At 39.7% G+C, this 6778-nt stretch overlaps 1 long non-coding RNA gene across 3 annotated transcripts; it reads left to right on the forward strand.

The window, feature by feature from the left end:
• Positions 1-450: 450 nt before the first annotated feature.
• On the forward strand, positions 451-2996 carry LOC127946510 (uncharacterized). Of its 3 annotated transcripts, none has more exons than XR_008151108.1 (4): positions 451-1062; positions 1674-1769; positions 2007-2272; positions 2338-2996. It is a non-coding gene; the product is annotated as an uncharacterized LOC127946510 (long non-coding RNA). The 3 variants fall into 3 exon arrangements; XR_008151106.1 differs by having other exon boundaries at positions 451-808; positions 951-1062; positions 2007-2996; XR_008151107.1 differs by having other exon boundaries at positions 2007-2996.
• The last annotated feature ends 3782 nt before the right edge of the window (positions 2997-6778 follow it).

Genomic DNA, 6778 nt, shown 5'->3' on the forward strand with positions numbered 1-6778 from the left:
GTACCTATCCAGACCAGATGGTGGATCAGCACCTAGAAAGGACCACTACATCCCTGAAAGACAGTGGAGACCAGGACAACTAGAGCCCCAGATACAGATCCCTGTAAAGACCTTGTCTCAGAGGACCACCAGGACAAGACCACAGGAAACAGATGATTTTTCTGCACAATCTGACTTTGCTGCAGCCTGGAACTGAACTGCTGGTTTCGTCTGGACAGGGGAGAACTGGCCCCCCAACTGAGCCTGGTTTCTCCCACGGTTTTTTTCTTCATTCTGTCACCAATGGAGTTTCAGTTCCTTGGTGCTGTCGCTTCTGGCTTGCATAGTTGGGGTCACTTCATCTACAGCGATATCGTTAACTTGATTGCAAATAAATGCACAGACACTATTTAAACTGAACAGAGATGACTATGTCACGAAGTGACAGAGTTGAAGCGGAACTAAGCTCCGTGGAAGTTGTGTTCCCTCCGGGACGGTGTCATTTTAACATCAGGACGGTTCCGGTTGTGTATCTATCACCATAACAACGGCGGATAATGACCGATACACATCAGGTGTGGGGGATTTAGGCTGGGAAATTGGAGTGTACAAAAGGGAAAGCGAAGAGACAGTTGCGGGGTTCTCCCTGCAGAGAAGTCGTTCTTGGGTGGTGTCGCTGATTCGGGCAGGTTTCTGAGAAGTGTTGTGAGAGCGTGGCTGTATTGAGGGTGCAACGCGAGTTGAAGATGTCAAATGCTGGAAGGCGAGTGAGATATGGAGACTGAGTGAAGACTGGAGAACACTATCATCGTCGGAAGGGAGATAAGTAGTATGACATCAGTTTTGATTGAATGTATGCACCCGCACTGAGCTGAAGACGACGTTGTTAAGTGTATTAATTATGAGTGTAAGCGTCACTTGAGAGTGGTTGGATTGGGTTATCATTGAATTCTTGTTTCTCTTCTTCTGAGTGTGAGCGATGCTGAGAAAGCTCTGTTTATTGTGCCAGTAAGGAGGCATCCGAATTCCCTCGTTATGAGATGAGAACGGACTCAGTACGACAGTGAAAGGATTGATCGTGGGGTGAGTGCTGGCCTTATTGCACTGAGAGAGTGGATATGCAGTGCCTGATTTGATGTGTCACACCGTATGGGCTTTAAGTGAGATAGCAGTGTGTGGGGATTATATGTATTGACCGCCGTGCACTCTCCATATTTTATTCTTATTCGCTGTCACTGAAGAGGGATTTCAGGTGCTGAATGTGGACATTTCATCTTTACATTTTGGAAGAATGTGTGTGCTTGTAGAACTTCCTCTGTCCGTCCAATAGAGAATTCCTCTGTTAATATCCTCTTGTGTGATGTCTGTCTGAAGGAGAGACGCATTGGACACACATTCGTCTTTGTTACAGAAATACACTCCAGCCGTAAGCTGTTTTCTTTGTATTGAGGAAAAGCATAACTGCACTTGTATACTAACTCCCTCTGTCTGTCTAATACTTGGATAATTCACTCTGTCTATTCAATAGAGAATTCTTCTGTTAATGTCCTCTTATGTGATACCTGCTTAAGGAGAGACACACATTGAACACACCCTCGTCTGTTATACAGAAATATACTCCAGCCGTAAGCTCTTGTCTTGTATTGAGGAAAAGCATAACTGCACTTGTACAACTTCCTCTGTCTGTTTAATAGAGAATTCCTCTGCCAACGCCCCCTTATGTGATGCCTGCCTGAAGGAGAGCCACATTGGACACACCCTCGTCTGTTTTACAGTAATAGACTCCAGCCGTAAGCTCTTGTCTTTGCATTGAGGAAAAACATACATGTACTTGGATAATTCACTCTGTCTATTCAATAGAGAATTCTTCTGTTAATGTCCTCTTATGTGATACCTGCTTAAGGAGAGACATACATTGAACACACCCTTGTCTGTTTTACAGTAATAGACTCCAGCCATAAGCTCTTGTCTTTGCATTGAGGAAAAACATACATGTACTTGGATAATTCACTCTGTCTATTCAATAGAGAATTCTTCTGGTAATGTCCTCTCATGTGATGCCTGCTTGAGGACGGACATAGATTGAACACACTTCCGTCTGCTGTACAGAAACGCACGCTCCAGCCGTAAGCCCTTGCCCCTGTATTAAGGAAAAACATTCATGTATTTGGATAACTTACTCTGTTTATTCAATAGAGAATTCTTCTGTTAACATCCTCTTATGTGATGCCTGCTTGAGGAGAGACATTCATTGGACACACCCCCAACTGCGTTACAGAAACACACTCTAGCTGTAAGCTCTGCACTGTGGGAAAGCATGCATGTACTTGGATAACTTATTCTGTCTGTTTTGTAAAGGAATCCCTCCACCAGAGCTCCTCGGGTGGAGGTCTGCTTGAAGGAAGAGACTCGTGTTGGAAGCACTCACGTTGTTCGCTTGGCAGAGGGGAAAACACCGTTCTGACAGAAAAGAGAGAAGCAGCTGCGTGTAGACGCACCGCTTTCATCATCATCACTTCATGGACCAAGGACCAAATCTCTCTATTAAATAACTATTAACTATGACTTTTGCCTCAATAAACTGAATTTTTCAGAATTAAATCTTAGGTATGGGGTAGATTAAGGGATGCAAAATATGATCATGCAGAAGAAGGCATTAATATGTGCTTTAAAAGTACTAATAAACATACAATATTCTAATAATAAATGCTAATAAGCAACTAGTTTTGATTGAACTGGTCGCTACAAAGTGCTCTCGAACCCCTTGTAATGGAGACTTTTGGTTTGGACACTTTGTGTTTCATTACAGTTGGCCATGTTTTATTTGTTATCATGATTATTCAATTAATTTAGTCATTATGTTTAGGTGTGTGAGTGTAACTATCATGTGTATATTAGTTCAGTCCCATTTGTGCTTGGTTGTCCGGTGTCTTCATTGTTAGCATTGTGTTTGGACTGTTGCTCTTCTGTACATTATTGCCTGGTGGATTATTAAAGACTACTACCTTTATTCGTCGTAGTCGTGTGTATTACATTATCCTCACAACACGTTGCGACAAAATATTATTCATTTAGATTTAATTTGTGTATTCACAAAATGTTTTTTGGAACATTCTCAAATCATGCTGGTGAACATGATTGTAAGGTTTCATGAAGCTTGAGTGCTGCTGTCATTAAAGCAAAAATAAGAAAATAAGATGCTACTCATAATGTATGATACATATGAACATTTATGAAATAGGAAATGACCTCTGCAGTCATCGTTTAGACACAGATGTGATTTGTGATAGTGAATCTGAAACAACATTCTTTTGCATTTGTGCCAGTGTAGAGAGAGGCCAGTCTCACCGTACTGATTGGCTGTTCGTTCCACTGACAGAGTGCTCTTTAAAAGAGAAATCAATGCTAAAGTGATTTGTTTATACTCTTTTAGTATGCTTTTACCTTACATTACAGCTCATCAAGACTGGCAAACCAAAGAGTTCACAGTGCCCATAGGTCATTAAACCTTTAGGATAGTTAAAGATTGATTGTAGAATTTGCTGGAAGGTGAGAAAAATGCTACAGTAATCAAATAGGTTGTAGTTTGGCCACCCCATTTAACATCCCTTGTTAATATGTAATTATTCACTGATTAAGTATGTGTAGCTGGGACGTCGTTTAAAAGCCACCCTAAAATGTTCATAAGCCCCCCTAAATGATAAGAACAACAACAGTCAATAACAATTCAATTTATCAACAACCGTATTTAGACGCAACAAAAGATCTATATCCAGCAACAAAAAAAATAGGCGAAATGTTGAGAGTTGGACAGAAGTACAAAGAGTCGTTGTGCTATCAAGATGATGCACCGCACTGTCTTGTTGCATTAATGTGAACTGGCAGCTTTCAGGGTGCTGCAGACCGGAGCGCTGCAAGTAACTGGAGGATTCATCTCGTCTCATCGTTACTCTAGTTTGGTCTAAACTTGGTATGCACCCTCCTGCCCAGCATTGCCAACTTAGCGACTTTGTCACTAGACTTAGCAACTTTTCAGACCCCCCAAAAAGTGACTAGAGACAAATCTAGCGACTTTCTTGGACAAACATTATTTAGTCTCTGAGACTCTTCAGTACTGCCGCATGAAAGTGAGCTCTCTCTCTCTCTTCAGCGAGTGCAGAGAGAAGCAGCACTTTCAGTTAAAAAAAGATATTCTGTTGCTTCTAACTCCATTGTAAATGCAAGTGTAGCCGAAATCAGCCATTGACTAGTATAAGTATTTGATTTCATTAATCAATGCCATGAGTAGGATGTTAATGCAGATTGATCTTTGAGAGTTGGTTATGTAGTTTTAATGGACCGCGTTTCAGTCATTATAATATTAATTCTGTTGTCTGACAACCGAAACATTAAAATATAGTAATAAAAACAGTTTTATTGAGAATTTGGATGCATTAAAATTCTGTACGTGGGCACAGGGAGGCAAGACAATGGGATGCACCTACGTCATGAATATGCTAATTAGTGGATGACGTCATTTAGCGACTTTTCAGGTGGGGTTTAGCTACTTTCCATTGAAATAAGTTGGTAACACCGATACACATGCTAATGGCGAAAGGAATATTACTAATTGTCGTGATACAGATTGAAATTGTACGTTGTTTTTAATTACCTGCATACCATTAGCTACGTTTTCTTGAGGTAAAGGAAAGGGGATATTCTCTTTTGCTATGGAAAACTGTAGTCTAGCTAGAGTGAACAAGCAAAATACAAGAAAGGGTTAACTTAGCAAGCTAATCACAACTCTTTATTATTTGCCAATAATATAACCTATCTCCATAATAGGCATATTCTAAAACAATATCAATCCCATATAATGTTGTTGTCACTGAAAACTAAATGTCATAGGATCCCTGTTAATGCTATTACCATTGTATCCTTCAATTCACTGAGCAGATGAGATGGATATTCAAAGATATTTTAGCAGAGAGAAAGAGAAGCAGCCGCAGGAGATTGGCAGGCCAGTTGATTCTGAGGGAGCCGGTGTGATTGAGGTCAGTTGGTCTATGTCTAAGGATTGTTTTGTTTTCTTCTAACAATAAGCATTTGTTGGCAGGTCTAGGCACTATGAAATTATTTCATTATATTTATTATATATGCTAGCTATATTCTAACTAGGGCTGAGACGATTATCGTGATTAATTGCATCCAAAATAAAAGTTTGTATTTACATAATAAATATTTGTGTACATCTCATTGTGTATAATTATTGTATATAAATACACACACATGCTTGTATGTGAGTGTGAATATTTTGCAAACGCAAGTTACAAATACCCTGAGGGCTAAGCTTTACAGTAATAAACAGATAAGTTATTCAGCTAGATTAGTGTTGATTTAGTTCAGTAACTGTGTTGATGTTGGAAAATTCATCAGTTGAATCAGCTATAAAGCAGCTCTACAGAAGATGTCTTCATCCAGCAGGGTTTACAGGTCTGTGATACAAAATCAGCCCAATTGGTAAACTTCTGAAAATCTAGTTGGATATGCACTTTTGAGTGGTTGAACTGGGATCAAGTATTCACATCACATTTGTACAGCAGTTTACTGGACTGATCTTCAGCAGCTTGGCTATTGACAGAAATATGAGGAAGAACCTGATATCGTCTTATCCACTTTCCCTACACCAATTGATCTCTGTCAGAAAGACTACAGCATCGCCATAAAAGCTTTTTCAGGAGCTGAGCCAAACGTGCATATGAATATCCTAAAGTGGTTACAATGAAGGTGTTTAAAGGCTTCCTTTAAGTTCAAAGTAAACAAACCTTTGAGAGAGCTAAAACTGCTAGGATACAAAGTTACTTTGAGAATTGGCCATGGCTACTTAGCTGGAGCCTTTGTGGGGAGATCAGTCAATATTAATGAAAGCAAAAATAATTATCACAATATAAAACCAGTCAAGAGATTTGGCAAATGCAACATATTTGAAACAGTGTAAGATGCAGTTATGAGGGATCTTTGTGGAACTGTTTTAGGTTCTGTACAAACCTAAGTTTAGGAACTGTACAAGTGAATGCCCTAAATCAGAGGTGTCAAGCTCAGTTCCTGGAGGGCCAGAGTAGTTTTCATATAACCCCAAAGGAATTTATTAGTTGAGTCATGTGTGTTTAATTAGGATTGACTCTTAACTCTGCAGTGCTCCGGCCCTCCAGAAATCGAGTTTTACACCCCTGCCCTAAATTATTGTTCAGTGTGAGTACAGAAAACAGGAAGCATGTTTTTTTCAATTGTGACCGCTGACATAAGGATAACCATTGCAACATTTTTACATTCCAGAGCTATTTTTGAATTAAGTAATAATAGCAACCGGTGCTGAGACAGTAATAGCAATGGTGAAGAGATAGTTTTAAAATTTGTGTTAAGAGTTTTATGAATTTCTAGCACCATATTTAGCTGAAATATAAACATGGCCAGTATACAGTATTGGCATGCACAATACTAGTATATTGGCTGTTTATTAGTATGTATAAAGCACATATTCTGCATGACCATATCTTCTTCCCTTAAACCTACCCAATAGGCAACCCAACACAAGCAAAATCGATTCAAGAATTTGAGTGAACTTCACAAGGAATGGACTGAGGTTGGGTCAAGGCATGCAAGACGTGTCAAGGAATTTGGCTACAATTGTCGTTAAGCCACTCATGAACCACAGACAACGTCAGAGGGGTCTTACCTGGGCTAAGTAGAAGAAGAAGTGGATTGTTTCCCAGTGGTCCAAAGTCCTCTTTTCAGATGAGAGTAAGTTTAGTATTTCATT

The sequence above is a fragment of the Carassius gibelio genome, chromosome A24, assembly GCF_023724105.1.
Source record: "Carassius gibelio isolate Cgi1373 ecotype wild population from Czech Republic chromosome A24, carGib1.2-hapl.c, whole genome shotgun sequence".
In the NCBI taxonomy this organism is placed as follows: Eukaryota; Metazoa; Chordata; class Actinopteri; order Cypriniformes; family Cyprinidae; genus Carassius; species Carassius gibelio.